Raw genomic sequence first — 18,260 nt, 5'->3', positions numbered from 1 at the left:
GCATAAGTCTTGTGTGATATCAGGAATGAACTTGGTGAGGTCTAATAAAGCTCTGTTCAGTGTTTACTTTTGCATGGAGCAAAGAATACAAGGCAGTGGAGCAATGAGAGCAACTAATCAGGGCTGTGATGCATGGAGAGGGGAAAGCAAGTCCTGCTGCCATGCTGATATGCTCCAAGACTGGACCCTTTTGCAGGCAAAAAATGGGGGGCATATGGTGGGGAGCTGAGAAATTCTTCAAAAGTTTCAGGAAGGGCTTTCCACTGTCCTTTTTTTCTTTTAAATTGTTTTCACCATCTCTTTGGAAAACAGAAAGATATCGCTTTGTGCCATGAGGTTATCTGGTGTAGGAACATAACTTGAAAAAAGATATTTTCATCAAGCTTGACATGTTTTTCAGTAAAACCTTGTTGGATGAAATAACATGGCAAATGTCAACTGCGGAAAAAGCTCTATTTAAACTCATAGATGCAACTTAAAGGACAGATCATCCTAACTCATAAGTGCCATTGCAAATAATTACATTGCAGCAGGTTCAATTTAAAATAAATTGCTTTCTGACCCAGATCCAGCAAGGGATTAGGCATGGACAAAGCATGATGTTCAAAATTAGCAGCCCTTGACCTAACAACAGGGTCGATCTGAGGGAATGAGGTATATGTGTTGTATTTTATACATTAAATAGGGTTGAATGCAAGGGGAGATTGCAGTAGTGATTTTTGTGTACTTCAAAGTTGTTCTTCTGGTAATATCAAATCCCAGCTATAAGGAATATGGGGTTCCACAGTAAATTCTCATTATAGCAGCCCTTTCACATTAGATTAGCCCTAGGTTCATTCTACCAAAAATATTCAGAACGTTATTGGAGCAGATGTTCTTACCACTAGGAGTTCATTCTGAGAATGTTTGGATACAATGGCAGCAAATGCCATAATGCACCTTAGAAGCAACGGTAGGAGGCTTTGCTTATCATGTATATATCCTAAAAACTGAAAGGAAAATTTTGCATCAGCCTCAAGAATATAAAATTAACTCTGAACTTTGAGATCTGCAATGTAGAGATAAACACACAGGGAAAGGTGGAATATAAAAATACAATATAATGTTAAAAATATAAAAAAGTGGGATATAAATGGCTGACATAAATACATAATAATAAAAAGTCAAGCTGGTTAATCCCACAAATGTATTAAAGCAATCAAAGAGCGTCAATAAAATGATAACAATAATCCATTAAAGCAAAGAGCAATCCGTACAAACCACAAAACTGAAACAGAACATTAGATCATTGGGGGGTATGGTAAGTACTGCAGGCACAAAACATGTAAGCCATTGCTGTTGCTGCCCAGAATGGCTCCAATGGCAATTGGGAGGGGCCCACTTACATAGTGCACTGCAATGCCTGCAGTACTTACTGCACCACACGCCCGCCCTCTGCTATGCTACTGCAATAGATGAAACAATCAGTAAGTCACCAACTCCCAGAGGGTCTGGAAACAACCAAGCAGGGAAATGTTGAGATAGAGCCAGGCAGGCGTCCCTGGGGAAGGTGTTCTAAAGCCACAATGAACAGGCCTGTCTCTCATGACCATCTGCTAGAATTAAGGGGCACACAGGGCAGGATCTCTGAAATTGACTGGAGTGCATGTGATGGGGAGGGGTAGAAATATGGAAGAAGGAAGTAATTCACATAATCAAGTGCTGCCCATTTAGGACTTTATTTTTAAGGCCAACTCAGTGTGCTAGTTCTTACCTTTAAACAGGTAACAGATGAATAAAGTGCAATAATGAAGTAATATGTTCCAACCTGTCAAACTCTGCTGACATTTCACAGCAGCACATTCATTCAGTCAAAAAAGTCTGGCAGTGGCCTTCTAATCTAGACCAACTTTTCTCTTTCCTTTCCCACCTTATTAATGCTATGTTGAAGACATGCAGATACTTGCAAATTGTCTCTTTAAGGCTGGGAGGAGAATCTTGGTTGGACTTATATAAGCCTTTTAAATTCACTTCTGTGCCGGCTGGATTGGAAATCACTAAAACAAGTATAACTATAAATTGAAAACAGAATCAAAACTCTATTGTAGAAAGCTATGCCAAGAATTGTTGATTTGGGTCCTTTTCACTGCCATCTGATTTCAGAAGACGTGTCAAAAGAAGCTATGCCTCCTGGATTGCAGAGAATGGGCAGAGATGTTACTGAGATAACTACAGTCTGCATATTTGAACGAGGGGGGGGCAGCATGTGCAAGGGCTTTGCCCCATAAACCTCCACTATAAAACTACCATGGTTGTAAATGTCTCCACCATGTATCATGAACTCTGAAACCTGCTAATGAACTAAACACTGCAGAAAACAAAACGCTTTCCAATCTCAGGACCCACCCAAGAAGTAATAGGGCCAAGAGAGAGAAGAGCTGTCATTATGATTCTCAAAGGCAGCAATTTATCTAGCTTAAGCTGAATACTGTGACCAGACACTGCTTGCGGCAATCTTGGATTCCATGCTTGTACTATTCTGGCCTCAAGAAAAATGTCACTATGTTCTCTCTTGCCATGGCAACATCATGCATTGCCTGCCTCCTTGACTCTTGTTAAACAGATTCTTGGGAAGCTTTACGTTCTACAGGACGCCTAGAGTGTCATAAGCATCCCTTCTCCAACTTCTTTGTCCTCACCAGTCTCACACCTCTCAGAAAAAGTTGCTGGTGTTTTGAAAGTACAAACTGTTCCAAACTGAGGTGAAATTATGACCATTTGTACACAGAGAGAGACAAACAGTTGTTCAATATGTACGCAGAGAAAAATGCTCTTTTGGGGTGCCCTGGGCAATAAAAATCAGTGTGTATGCTCTGGAAAAAGCAATTAGGCTGAATTAAATTTGTCGTGTTAGGCAAGATGATTATCAGCCACCACAGTGGCATAGCTAGGTCATTTGACATCTGGGGCTCATACATTTTTGACATCCCCCATAGGACAAAATTAATTAACTGGGCTCCAAGTCCAGGTGGGAGCCGAGGTCTACTTGCCCAGTAAACCTCGGCCATGGAGGCCAAAATGCCTCCCATCCCCACTAGCTAAGCCACTGAGTCACCATACCCACACATACTTATGAGTTTGTTCACCAAAATGTGCATACACATACCCCACTTGTATAATAGCATTTATAACTTCCAGGGGAGAGCCACAGGTGCATTAATCTGTTGCAGTAAAAAGCAAGGAAAAGTTGTTTTAGAGATTAAGATATGCACTGTAGTATAACCTTTGTGAATCACTGCCCACTTCATCAGGCACATCTCACAATAAATCCAGTTGAGTGCATGTGAATCCCAGGGATTTGCATCCCTGCCTCTGACTTTCACTCTTCCGGCACCACTGTCCTCAGCTGTTCCGTGCTGTTTCATGCCTGGAACTACTTCCCAGACCACCTGTAAGCACCACCTGCCTCTCTTCCTTCAAATCCCTCCTGAGAACCCTCTCTTTGAATGAAACCTCTGGCACACTCCCTCTGTCACTAAGGTGAACTACAGGCACCTGAAATAAATGCTCCATTTCCCTCCTGTTGAGTTCTGCCTCTACGTCCTTCCCCTTCCTCTGTTGTCTTCCCTATGCCAAATTTTAGATTGTGAGCTCCCCAGAGTAGGGGCCTGTCCTGTTATAGTTTCTCAAACACTATACAGACAGTTCTCCCCTGGGGGCTGGGGATAAGAATAGGCCCTCAGTTTGGTTGTACTTGTCGTAAGAGGCGACTAAACAGCCACCGGGTAGATGGGGCTCATCAGCCTGGGAAGGCAGCTCATCTGAGAGAAGGAAAACTCTGATCCCAAACCTCCACTGCCTTGTGGCTACATCCAGTTATGGAAAAGGCTTCAGGAGTCGACCTCGAGGCAAAATCCGGAGCCAGAGTCCCTGAGGCAGTTCATGGCTGAACACAGTCACGTTCTGGCAACTCCTGCGACGCCGCTGGAACCAACCGTATTGGCTTCTGCCTTTCCGTTGGACCATTTCAGCGACGTGGAGAGGGGGGATTTGCTGCATGGGTAACAGCCTATCCTCCATACCTACTTTACCCAGGCTTTGTGTACTGGAGAGGACACTGTTCCGGAACCACTATTCAGAGCACGATACCATAGTCTTCCGAGACTAAAGGATGCCAACATGATACAGACAGTAACAACAATGTGAGAATGCTTCATCATGCACCCAAACCTCAATTTACCACCACTGCAGTTCTTGGTTCTCATCCATAATGATACCTGGTACCTGCCGGGGCCGGGACCTCAGGCTGCCACCCCCCCTGCCATGCCTCCCCGCCCGGCAGGCTGCCACCCCCATGCTTCCCTTCCGGAGGCCCAGGGAGGTGGCGCACACCCTCCCTGACGCTTAAAGGCCTTGCAAAGGCCTCGGAGGGTTGAAAAACATCACTTCCAGTTTCATAGAGGAAATCAGATGTGATATTTTAATTATCTTAGAAGGCATTCTGAGGGCTGGAGAAGCGTCTCCAGCCCCCAGAAGGCCTTCAAAGGGCTTAAAAACATCTGGTTTCCTCCATGAAACCAGAAGTGATGTTTCTTGGCCCTCCAAGGCCTTCAGATGGTCAGGGAGGCAGCCACTGATGCCAAAGGATGCTAAAGACCCTGAGTGGTGCAAGGGGGGGTGGGTGGATGGTGGTGTACGCCACCTCCCAGCCTGATGCCAAGAGCATTTGTTCCGCTTGGCCCCCCTTAGGTAAACCACTGCTGATAGCCTACTTTGCTAATTTTCTGGGCTTATAAGGAAGGAAGCTCCAGTCAGAAGGAATGGAGCACATGGGAGTTGCTTAGCAACCATATTGACTCTTTTTATAAAAAAATATTTTTTCATGCAGGAAGGCCATTGGCCACTTCCTGGTAGGTAAGGAGGGAGGAGGATGAAGCCCCCATGCTCCCTTCCTTATTGCAGTGAGTCTTGGGCAGCTATCATGTGGATTATGTTCTCTAGGATTCTAAAATTACATCCTATAAGTATTTCCTGTTCCCTGAGCTGGGGACCCTACTGAAGTGATATTAACAGATAAAAGAAAAAACTTGGGTTATTTTGGCCCATTTCCAGTTCCCCTGATGAGTCACGACCCATGAGTTTGAGAACCACACTCTGATCTACACTGATCTACACAAAACGATAGGAGCTCTCAGGATTTCAGGCACGGATTTTTCCCAGCCCTAATGGAAGATGTGAAAAACTGAACTCTGGAATCTTCTGCACACAAAATATGTGCGCTACTACAGAACTGCAGCATCTCCCTAGTGCTGAGTTACGCCCCTGTTGCCTATCTCTTCTGACCCCCTCCTCCATCTGAAGAAGACATTTAGCAACGATCTGTGAAATTTTTCTGCTGCTAAAAAATAGCCAGTGTTACATTAGTGCATGATCACTTCATGCCAAAGGTTGCTTAAAAGGTCGTGATTTTTTGCAACACATGATTTTTCTGCTTCTTCCTTGCCAGTTTGAGATCTAACATAATGTACTGAAGCATGCTGTTGCTTAGTGATCGTGGAATATCTTTTGGGTGGACTGTTCTTCTATCAGAGTAGCACTGAGAACTTCAAGTCATGTTTTCAGCACCAGGCATCAAAAATGATTTCAGCACTTGTGGCAAGGAGTCATCCAGTTTAGCACCCTCTTTCCAAAAGTGGCTATCCAGATGCTCCCAGGAACTCGAAGAGCTGAGTTTTGAAGGCACCAGCTCTCTACCACTGCCTTCCAATACCTGTTAGTCAGTGGTATCTTGCCTCTGAAGCTGGACATTGTATGTACTAGCTATCATGACTACTACTACTATCTTCCATTAATTTTTGAAATACCTGTTCTGTCAGTATTTCTCAACCAGTAGTATGGATACCACCAGTGGTACCTGAGGTGATGTCTGGTGGTACTCGTGGGGCCCCTGGACACATGCCACCCAACAGCAAGACCAGGAACGTGACGCAACAAACAGCGGTAAGTGGCTCAGCTCAGCTTCTTTGGGCAGAGCTCCAAAGCACGTTTTTCCATGCTCAAAAAAGCCCTCCTGTTCACCCTGAGCCTCTTACTGGTGTTTGTCGTGTCTTGCAAACATAAAGTTCCTATTGATGTCTACCCAAAGCTAATGAGAACACTGCAGGGAGTGACGGGCAAAACAGCCTGCCCTGGCAAATCAATCAATTGCAAAAGGTCTTTGCTGGATGAGATAAGCGCACAAAACTCTTAAATGCTCAGCTAATGATTGGACTGGTTATATTTCATGTGCAGGAAGAGGGATCAAGGTTTGTATCTTGGGCAGCGCAATCCTAACTTGCACTGGAACAGGCTGGCTGGCCGGCCTGCACTGTAGCCAGCACAAGTTTGGGTTTTACTGCAGGCCAGCCGGGGAAAGGAAAAATACTTCCCCTTACCCTAGGTAACACCGCAGTAGCCCCAATGGGACTACTTGGATCCGTGCCACCTATAGTGGTGGCACAAATCCAACCAGCCTGGTGATGGCCCAGGCTGCCCAGGAATGGGGCTCGGATCTGGCATAACTGCCAGTTCCTGGCACCGTCTCCTGGTCCTTGCCTGCCCTCAGGACTGCCTGCTTATAGCCTTTTTCAAGATTTCAATGTTACTTTTAATGTTGATTGCTAATATGATTACACACACCCCCCACCCACCCATCCCCCTCTCTCAAATGTTTTAGCTGTCACTACAGCAAGGTTTTTTCCCAACATTTTGTTTATCCAACTCAATAAATAAAACTCAACCTCTATCATAGAATTGCACAATGTTTTGCACAGTTTCACAGTGTTACACAAGTTTAAAATGTAGCAGGAGTAAACAAAATGTAGAAAGAGAAGCCATGCTGTGTGCGTTGTAATTTGATCTCTGATTATACCAGAACTATTTCAGTGTGAACTTCTCAGAGAGTCCCAGTTGCTCTGTTTAGTAAAAAAAGAAAAAAGAAAAAAGAAAAAAAAAAGAAATTGTTGTATGGAACTCACAAACTACTTAAGCCAGAGTCTTTTAAGAAAACAAGTATGTTCTTCCACACTATTTCTCAGCAACACTATAAAGATGGAGAGCATGTTGCTCCACAAGCCACAAATCAGCAGCCTTGCTCTGTATGTTTTTAGTTGACTGACAGTTGCATTATTTATATACTGTATATTGTGTTCTCTTACAGAGTGTTCTGTGTACAGTCATGACAACAAATTAAATTCTGTATCAAGCCTCCTACAGCTTTCATATTTTGTATTCATATTCATAAATGTGAATTGGGGGAACACACAATGGGAGAAATACCCGCCTATTATAACTTGCTTGGAAGTTCTGGCACAACTGAGTTTTTTTACACCCACTGACTTTACTCCCAGTTGTTAGGGAGTTTAATTTTCAGAGCACAACAACAAAATACTTTTACTACTTGAGGTGCAGAGAGCCAACTTCAAGAGTTTTATTATTCCAATTGAACTCCCATGTCCTAAAAAAATATGAAGGCTGTGATCCACAAACTGTGTACTCCACAGGAGGTTGCTGTGTCTTTCCTGAGACTATGTTAGAGTCCACAGATAGCAGCCTTCTATTGCTGGTTTTTAACTGGGACCAGCAGTGGGCCTTGGAATAGAAAAGCCAGCTGGCTGGTCAATGAACCAGAATGAACTCTAGAAGAGCAATTTCAAAATAAACTGAGGGACCATTGCCAAGCGAAACCCTTCCACAGGCATGTTTAGGAAGATGAACTGTTTGTTCCCTTGCATGCAGAAAGGCTGGGAGAAAGGAAAATCACAGTTTGCTTGGAGTCGCCTAAATCACAGTTTGCTTGGTGAAGATAGTTAGAACATAAGAACATAAGAACAGCCCCACTGGATCAGGCCATAGGCCCATCTAGTCCAGCTTCCTGTATCTCACAGCGGCCCACCAAATGCCCCAGGGAGCACACCAGATAACAAGAGACCTCATCCTGGTGCCCTCCCCTACATCTGGCATTCTGACTTAACCCATTTCTAAAATCAGGAGGTTGCGCATACACATCATGGCTTGTACCCCATAATGGATTTTTCCTCCAGAAACTTGTCCAATCCCCTTTTAAAGGCGTCTAGGCTAGACGCCAGCACCACATCCTGTGGCAAGGAGTTCCAAAGACCGACCACACGCTGAGTAAAGAAATATTTTCTTTTGTCTGTCCTAACCTGCCCAACACTCAATTTTAGTGGATGTCCCCTGGTTCTGGTATTATGTGAGAGTGTAAAGAGCATCTCCCTATCCACTCTGTCCATTCCCTGCATAATTTTGTATGTCTCAATCATGTCCCCCCTCAAGCGTCTCTTTTCTAGGCTGAAGAGGCCCAAACGCCGTAGCCTTTCCTCATAAGGAAGGTGCCCCAGCCCCGTAATCATCTTAGTTGCTCTCTTTTGCACCTTTTCCATTTCCACTATGTCTTTTTTGAGATGCGGCGACCAGAACTGGATACAATACTCCAGGTGTGGCCTTACCATAGATTTGTACAACGGCATTATAATACTAGCCGTTTTGTTCTCAATACCCTTCCTAATGATCCCAAGCATAGAATTGGCCTTCTTCACTGCCGCCGCACATTGGGTCGACACTTTCATCGACCTGTCCACCACCACCCCAAGATCTCTCTCCTGATCTGTCACAGACAGCTCAGAACCCATCAGCCTATATCTAAAGTTTTGATTTTTTGCCCCAATGTGCATGAGTTTACACTTACTTACATTGAAGCGCATCTGCCATTTTGCTGCCCATTCTGCCAGTCTGGAGAGATCCTTCTGGAGCTCCTCACAATCACTTCTGGTCTTCACCACTCGGAAAACTTTGGTGTCGTCTGCAAACTTAGCCACTTCACTGCTCAACCCTGTCTCCAGGTCATTTATGAAGAGGTTGAAAAGCACCGGTCCCAGGACAGATCCTTGGGGCACACTGCTTTTCACCTCTCTCCATTGTGAAAATTGCCCATTGACACCCACTCTCTGCTTCCTGGCCTCCAACCAGTTCTCAATCCACGAGAGGACCTGTCCTCTAATTCCCTGACTGTGGAGTATTCTCAGTAGCCTTTGGTGAGGGACCGTGTCAAACGCCTTCTGAAAGTCCAGATATATAATGTCCACGGGTTCTCCCGCATCCACATGCCTGTTGACCATTTCAAAGAATTCTATAAGGTTCGTGAGGCAAGACTTACCCTTACAGAAGCCATGCTGACTCTCCCTCAGCAAGGCCTGTTCGTCTATGTGTTTTGAGATCCTATCTTTGATGAGGCATTCCACCATCTTACCCGGTATGGATGTTAGGCTGACCGGCCTATAGCTTCCCGGGTCCCCCCTCTTTCCCTTTTAAAAATAGGCGTGACATTTGCTATCCTCCAATCTTCTGGCACCGTGGCCGTTTTGAGGGACAAGTTGCATACCTTAGACAAGAGATCTGCAACTTCATTCTTCAATTCCTTAATAACCCTTGGGTGGATGCCATCAGGGCCCGGTGACTTATTGATCTTTAATTTATCAATGAGGTCTGAAACATCTTCTCTTTTAACCTCTATCTGACTTAACTCCTCGGTTAGGAGGGGCCGTTCGGGCAGCGGTATCTGCCCGAGGTCTTCTGCCGTGAAGACAGATGCAAAGAACTCATTTAATTTCTCTGCCATCTCTAAGTCTCCTTTTATCTCCCCTTTCCCTCCCTCACCATCCAGAGGGCCAACCGCTTCTCTGGCGGGTTTCCTGCTTCTAACATATTTGAAGAAGCTTTTATTATTCCCCTTAATGCTGCTGGCCATGCGTTCCTCATAGTCTCTCTTGGCCTCCCATATCACCTTCTTACATTTCTTTTGCCACAGTTTATGTTCCTTTTTATTCTCCTCATTAGGGCAAGACTTCCATTTACGGAAGGAAGCTTCCTTGCCCTTCACAGCCTCTCTAACTTGGCTGGTTAGCCATGCGGGCACCCTCCTGGATTTAGTGGAACCCTTCTTTCTTTGTGGTATACACCTCTGCTGGGCCTCTATTACTGTTGTTTTAAGCAGCCTCCATGCACTCTGGAGAGATTGGACTCTTTTTACCCTCCCTTTCAACCTCCTTCTAACCAGCCTCCTCATTTGAGGGAAGTCCGCCCGTCGGAAGTCAAGGGTTTTTGTTAGAGATTTGCCTGGTATTCTTCCCCCAACGTGCACGTCAAAACGGATCACAGCATGATCACTGTTCCCCAATGGCTCAGTAACGTTTACATCTCTAACCAGGTCCTGCGTACCGCACAGTATTAAATCCAGAGTCACCTGTCCTCTGGTGGGCTCCGTAACTAGCTGATCTAAGCCACAGTCATTTAGCACGTCAAGAAATCCGGTTTCCTTATCGTGACCAGAACACAAATTGACCCAGTCATTATGAGGATAATTGAAGTCCCCCATGATTACAACCCTGTCCCTCCTTGTCACCTCCCTGATCTGTTTCCTCATTTCAAGGTCCCCATCCGATTTCTGGTCTGGAGGACGATAGCACGCCCCCAGTATTACATCGCTCCTCAGGCCTGGTAATTTAACCCACAGAGATTCTACGGTGGAGTTGGACCCACCTTCAATCTCTACTTTGCTGGATTCTATCCCTTCCTTAACATAAAGGGCCACCCCACCTCCAACACGCCCCTGCCTGTCCCTCCTGTAGAGTTTATAGCCCGGGATTGCAGTATCCCAGTTAAAGCAAACCATGGTTTGCGATTCCATTTCAAGCTACAGACAGTGAATTTGTACCTGGGGCATTTCACAATATTAATTCCTTTCCTTCAAAAAAGTCTAACCAATGTGCACCAAGCCTAAGTCCTTCCAAATTCAGTGCCAGTTCATCATGCAATTTGCGCCTGCTGCTGCTATCAACCAGGCTTCCCTATTCTGCTGCCCATCCCCTTTCCCCCAACTTACTGGTGGTTTGGTTGTGGCTGTGGCAGAAAGATTCTCTTGAGGTTTATGTACAAGGTTTTCCCTAGCTGTAATAGCAGTGCCTCCTGCCCAAGAGTTCAAAACACAATCAGAGATGAAAGGAACCTACATGATCATCAGGTCCAACTTCCTAAGGGCACAATCCTAACCCTTTATGACAGTGCTTTCCAGCACTGGCATAGCAGTGCCAATGGGACATGTGCTGCATCCTGCAGTTCGGTGTCACTCATGGAGGCCAAGTAAGGGAATGTTTGTTCCCTTACCTCGGAGCTGCATTGCCCTTACGTCAGTGCTGGAATGGTCGGCAACCTTTAGTCTCGAAAGACTATGGTATAAGCCTACAGCACCCAGTTTTCCCAAGCAGTCTCCCAACTAAGTACTAACCAGGCCTGACCCCGCTTAGCTTCCAAGATCAGATGAGATCGGGCACGTGCAGGGTAACAGCCGCAAGCACTGACATAAGGGGTCAGAATTGCACCCTTAGTCTATTTGAGTCAATTCTTGGGAAACATAATTCTCCAGAATACCTGAGTCCATAGTACAAACTCAGGTGCCCTAGAGAACCAAATTTCCCAGGCTTCTTAGCACCTGGGACACTGCCATTGCAATGCTGTAGGTGTCTGGAGGTGGGGGTGGGGTAGCTAGCTCAAGTGCCTCTGTCTTCCCACCAGGTAAGTTTGGGGGAAAGATAGGACACATTTTAGGTTTTTGAGAAGAGCTGAGGAGAGGAGGTGTTTGGACTAACTTGTGTTCTCAATGACAGTATTAGAAATGCAAGAAGGTTTCTAAATTCTGAATTGGGCTCAGAATAAACCAAGCAATTTCCCAACTTTTTGCAAAACCGATCAATTTTCCTCTGAACTGAGCCAAGGTTAGTGGTGATGTTCGCCCATCAATTCTTATTATGAGCATAAAACCAATGTATTGGCACTCTGTGTAGCCACTTCACAGTTAGATATCAGTGGAACAGAACAGTCTCATTCTGTAATTGTCTGAAGTTTCCGACATCTGGTTAGTTCCACTCCAACTGAGTTTCAGTTACAAATTCAGACTGGACTATCTGAATGGAATTAAGAGAGTCTAGCCCTGAAAGCACCTGGTGGGAACAAACAGCAACCCACTGATGAAGACCTGTGGGACAAAGGAGTCTGCTCCACCAGGTGTTATCAGAGCTACATCCTCTTAAATTCTCCGTTGAATGTAGTGGGGACAGGGTTAGGATTGCTCTGCCTCAGAGCAACTGGTTCAGTCCTATAGTTGCTGGGGCGCGGGATTCCACAGGAGATTTTTTTTGCAGATGGGACTTTCTTCAGGCCGTAAAAAAAGAGCAGACATTTGTACTCACTAAATTTGCTTTAAGTGTGTTAATCAACTTTAATCCAGTTCTTAAAACCACTGCTGTCACTGTCACTATCCCAAATTGTTGCCATCAAGGTTAAATGATGATGATGATGATGATGTGTCAAGCTCAGACTTCATGAACAGGTTCCTACTGCCCTGGCCATCAATTATGGTTCAGGCTTTTGAAGTGTGTTGCTGGAAAAAGAAAAAGTACTTCCACTAAATAAAATGTTGGCATTTTCTCCAGTGTCATAATTCAGAGAGGGTTGGGACATTTTTTAAAATGAACTTTTGCTAGTAATTTGTCATTCAGATTGTCCAGTACTAACGCAAATAGATGGAGTAATGAAGTTAAAAGGCAGCTGAAGTGCTTTTACCCTCACATTCACTTTGCAAAGATGGAGCCATTATACTCATATAATTCTGTTAATGCACCTGCACTGTGCTCAACCCAGCTGCTTTTCACAAAGCAGTGCCTGTTCAGAGCCAACTGAATGGACACCCATGGCAACCCATAGTCAATTACACACGTCTGGTGCTGAGATTCCTGGCAGCTGTTTGATTTTGGGGGCCCAGCAGGAGGGTGTTGGAGTTGAGTGGGTTGTGACAATTGGCTCCTTGCATGTCTGACCAATGTGGGGCTACAGCTGGGATTCCACACCATGCTTGGTGGGCAGTGTTGGGACTTTCATGGTTGCTGGTGAAGTTACTGGCAGGGCTGATCCCGCCTCCCCCCATGGAGGTGTATGAGCTATAGTTGTTTTCCTCTCCCACTTTGTGCTGAATAGATTCAGATTATGATGGTCATGGCTTGAAGGTTCTGCTGGCACTACTTGGGCATAGAATTTCACATTATTCATTAAAAAAACAGATTCATAGCATCTCTGAAAACACCTCACAGAGTGCATCTGTGAAGCTAGGTTTCACCCATGGATTCCAGCCGCTACCATCTTCCCATTCACAGTCAACTAAGACCAAGCATGGGGAACCCTTGAGGATATTACCTGTGCCCCAAGATCAGAGGGCCACAGATGGTCCAGTCAAAGAGGTGTGTTTGCACTGAAGCAACTGAGAGTCTGACTGTTTTGCAGTGAAAGAAAAAAAAAAACACATTTGCTCTGATTTCTGCAGTCCGTTCTGGCAGCTTCTACAATAAGGCTTCTATGCATATGATGCTTGACAAACAAATGCTGATCTGAAATATTTGTTGAGTCAACACATGAAAACTTCATTAGAGAATTCAGACAATAAGTTCCCACCAGCATGGCTAGACCTGATGCTTATAAGCGAAAAGCTCACCACTTACCATGGAGGAATGGCAGAATATGCATGCAACAAATAAAATAATGACAGAATGTCTTCTATGCCCTGAAATGTCTAACTTGCTCCACCAGAAACTGAAGCATCCTATTTTACAGGTCTGGCTCTCTTTTGACATGGATCATATATAAGGGACCATGGCCTCAGGCATACACATTTCATCTAGCCTCTGTTTTCCAGCTATAAAATGTGACTCACGTATCAAGAGCTGTCATGGAATTGTCCAAAAAATGAATGCTCCAATTTGGTGAATTATTTGTCTGCCAAAAATGCCAGTTCAGTGGGAGTTCATAACAAAAATCCAGCCTCTTCCCTAATTCAACAAGAATGGCAGAACTGATCAGGATGCCATTCATTCCTTTATTCTTTCTTAATGAATCAAGGATGGGGTTTTCAATGGCTCACGGGAGAACAAGAGAGCAGTACTTTCAAAATTAAGGGTAATCATTATGACCGGCTTTGAAGAGAAAACTACATGCAAGGAGAAACTGAGAGTCAAGGGCTCTATGCCTGTTACTAGTTGCAAAGAGGACTGTCCTGCTTGAAATTGTGTCAGAAACAGAGCTTGAAAGCCTGTTGTACTCTTAAGGGACTGGTTTTTTTGTGTGTTCCACAGATTCCACAGATCATCTTCTTTCATGCTACTCTGACAAAGCCCGGAAGATATCAGAATATCCCTTCATCCCATGAGAAAGATTCAGTAGTTGCCTCCTCATTTTGAAAAACAGAAGAACTAATAAATATTGTTGGGAAATTGGTAGAGAAGAATAATAAAGTAAGAACCAGCCCTTCCATTGTCACAAGGTATTCTGATGGTCACTAGCAGGCCAAACTTGTGACTTGAAACAGTTACGTGAAGAAACACCCTTTAGAACAAGCCACCAACCCACCTGGCTGGCTCCCTCTCCATGTTGCGGCTCCACTGAGGGCTTCAAGCCTCTTTCAACTTGCTGAGAGCTAGTTGGAGGAGGACTGTAGCGGTGACAGCCTCCTTCTCCTTTCAGAGCTCCTGGGGGGGGGGGCTTCCATGGCCTCCAATCGCTTGTCCCTGCCTACTTACTGCTTATAGGTTTCCAGTATCTCTTACTCCTGTTCATTTCATTTTTAAAAAATTTATTTATTTATTTATTTATTTCAGATACTGGTTAGGGATATGGGATAAACTAGGGTATAGGGTTATACAGGTTACATAACACAACAGGATATTGGCCATTGGGTCACAAAATGCATTTTAAAACAAAATGTATACATCAAGATAAAGCTAAACACAAACTCATCTATATAAATCATCACCACATATAACATTTAAAATGCTTAACTTAATCTACTCAACCTATAATATTTATTCAATACTGTCTATCCAATCATAAAACGGCTTCCAGTATCTTCTTACTTCATCTAAATCTTTATCTTTCATTCTTAATACATCCAGTTCTGCAATTTCATAAGTCTTATCTATTAATTTTTCTCTATTAGGGATATCTGTAGATTTCCATAATTGTGCATACAATATTCTTGCCGCTGTATTAATCTGTATAATAAGGTATTTCTTTTGTAAGTCTTTAATTTCTGACATTATATTCAGGAGGAATATTTCCGGTTTGAATGGTATAACAACATTGAATATCTCTTGAAAAATTATTTGTATCATTTTCCAGTATTTCTTGACTTTTTCACAAGTCCACCACACATGATAAAAAGTACCCTCAATCTAGTTCCATTTCCAACACTTATTTGACAAGCTCCTGTTCATTTCAATGAGAATCTGTGCAGAGAGGGAGGCTGAGGTCACACCCATTGTAAATACAGAAGAGGGGGGAATGGGGGCGTACCCACCCTGCCCCATATCCATGGGGGTATGCAAACATGAGCAGAACAGAGCAGAGGCAGCATTTGAGGTAGCTGCCCCAGTCACTAGCATAGATGACTTTATATGGCACAATAATAGCTATTTACCCAAGGCATAATAATCCGTATTACCCATAAAAGCTGCAGAAAGATGTGCCCCAAGGGAATGAATTTCACCAGAGGACTCACAGAATAGTTAATAAGGAACAGAAGAGAATATTCCTTATATTCCTTATAACAGCAAATTGCTGTTTTCCCTAGGGATGTTTTTCTGTTCTACTTCATGAGCCAGATGCTGAACGCCCTCAGGAGCCATCACCACTTCACTCCTTCACAAGTGTCTTGCAGGTTCGGTGGAATTCAGTATTTAGCAAAGCAAACATTTGTATTTAGTATACTGTACTTACATATCCTTCTCTCACATGGAGCCCCCACAGGTATTCCGCCCAGAGGGCCAACCAGATCCACACCAGCTTCATTTCAACAAGGCTGAGCTGAGATGATCTGAGATCATCCCAGAGCAGTGGTTCCGTAATTGGTGGGTGGCGACACACCAGCCTGGGAAGCATTTGTTACAGGCCCCTTAAGGGGCGGGGAGGGGAGGGGAGGGGAGGGGGAGAAGGTAGCAATGCGATCCCCAGATTGTACCACTGTTGGAGACAGAGGGGGGTTTTTCAACTTATGTCCCCCTGTGCCGTCCTCCGAGGGGGCGTGTGGGAAGCCCTACAGACACGTTTGATGGGCTCCCCAAGCTTTAGAAATGTTCAAAATACCTACTGGAAACCACTTCAGGTTTCACAATAATTTCCAATCAGTATTTTTAACATTTCTAAAGCTTGGGGAGCTCTTTAGAGGCATCTCTTCCGGGGACTGCATCACTGCCTTGTCCCTGCCCCCACAAAGACTTCGTGCTTCCCAAACTTCCAAGGAGAAGTTTGGGAACCACATTCCCAGCATTCAGCAGGTCCAGCTGCCATCTTGCAGGAGGTGTTTCAGAACCTACTGAGTAAAGGGAGCATCTCTCTTGCCCAACAATTCTGTCTGCAGCAAAAGCATTCATCCCACTTTGAAGAATTCTAACCTGCTCACGTTAAAATCAACATACAATCAGAATAAGCCAGCCAAGGAACCTAATAGTAGCCTAATGCCCCAATCCTATCTGTGTAATATGCTGCCAGACCTCAAGATCCATCAGCATACCTCAGCATCCACCTCATCATCCAACAGGTCTGTCAGCATATTGAGTGGGCTATTGGTGTGGCAACCACTCCACTGTTCTGTGGAGAGCTGCCACTGGTGAGAGGCCACACATTGGCAGTGGCGCATGAACACTGGTCACAGATGCAGGTACTGTATGTTGGTGGCAGGGAAAGGGATCAGGCTGGAGCAAATCAGGGGCAGGACAGGGCCAAATTTCAGTGGCAGTAACGTCCACCAGATTTGATGCTCCCATTCCAAGCCAGACATGCCCCCTTTGCCCGAACAGATCTATGCCAGTAAAATAGCTAGTGTAGATCTGAGGAGGCCCATAGGGACCAGGGAGCAGCAGAGGAAGTACGGTAAGTAAAAAATTTTGTTACCTCTCCCACTTGGTCTGGTCCTCAGCTGGCCCTTGGAATGCAGTAGATGCTACATCAGGGTCCCTGCACTGTGCATGCTGGCCTTGGATAGGATTAGGCCATAATTGAGTAGCAAACAGAAGAGATAATATCCAGTACCTCTCTATATTAAAACATTCCACAGCTTTCTCCTCCTGGAAATGTACAAGTTAAGATGGATAGGCAATTTCAGGGGATCTGAGCCACAACGGAAGATTCCACTCCAAGCCCCCACTCTCATTAGACTACAAATCCGCACATAAAATTTAGAAGAAAAAAAGGAAAGAAAGTCACAGCCTGTATTTGGACAGTCAACATTTAATGTAACGGCACAATTTCCTCATAAATTTAAAGCTCAGCTTCTATTGGAGGAAGAACAGCTGGAAAAAACAGTTCCCTTATCCTAGATACAAAATTCAACGTCAAAAACTATCTTTTTGCAGAGATATCGTCCAAATGCAGATCTGTTTTTCTTAACCATGAACTCTTGACAGACAGATTTTTTTTCCAGAATACAATAATGAATTATTATTATCACATGGGCAGCACAACAGAAATTTTTAACTGACTCAAAGTTTATTCCAGAGTCAAAACAAAACAGAATGTCTCCAGCCTTGTTCACTGGGAAGAGATCATGTTTTGAAAATACCTAAACTTATTCAAATGTTGTTCCATAAACTGGGACTCTTTCCCAAACTTTTGTTCCCCAGCCTTTTGCCTAACCCAAGCTGGTTTGTTCTACAAATTGGATAAACCGATTCCATCCGGCGAAACAAAGAGATGAAGGGTTTAAATCTTGCACTTTGAGCTGGAGATGGCCACTGTAGGATATTATGAGTTTTATTCTGTATACAGTATTGTTTTTATTCATTGTGTGCCACACACGTTAATGAAATCCACTTCCTGACATATACATCCTCAAAGTGAAAACAAAATGTCGCTGTAGGGATACATTCGATGAGCAAACATGCATCCACATATACATTAAGAGACAGCTGAGTTATGTAAAAGGATAGTCTGTTCATTCAAAATAGGACCAGTGCAGAAGAAAGAGGATGTGCTGAGAACAGCCAGAGGGAAGGGGACAAAGAGAGGTAGGGTGGGGTGGGGTGGAGGGAGGAGAAGGGGCACCACCTCTCCATCTCTTAGCCCAAGGCCTACTCGGTTGGTCAGGAGGATTGGTGGGACCCACAATTTTTGGTGGGTCCCAAAGCAGC

At 44.4% G+C, this 18,260-nt stretch overlaps 1 protein-coding gene and 1 pseudogene across 2 annotated transcripts in view; both read right to left on the bottom strand.

Moving 5' to 3' along the window:
- GHR (growth hormone receptor) overlaps nt 1-18,260 on the bottom strand; it is a 163,271-nt gene that overhangs the window by 58,868 nt on the left and 86,143 nt on the right. The gene's annotated exons all lie outside the window — the stretch shown is intronic.
- LOC136643293 (5S ribosomal RNA) lies at nt 11,272-11,388 on the bottom strand (annotated as a pseudogene).

Source organism: Tiliqua scincoides, chromosome 2, assembly GCF_035046505.1.
Source record: "Tiliqua scincoides isolate rTilSci1 chromosome 2, rTilSci1.hap2, whole genome shotgun sequence".
NCBI lineage: Eukaryota > Metazoa > Chordata > Lepidosauria > Squamata > Scincidae > Tiliqua > Tiliqua scincoides.
Note: the sequence above shows the minus strand (reverse complement) of the source record. Positions and strands in the feature narration are given on the sequence as shown.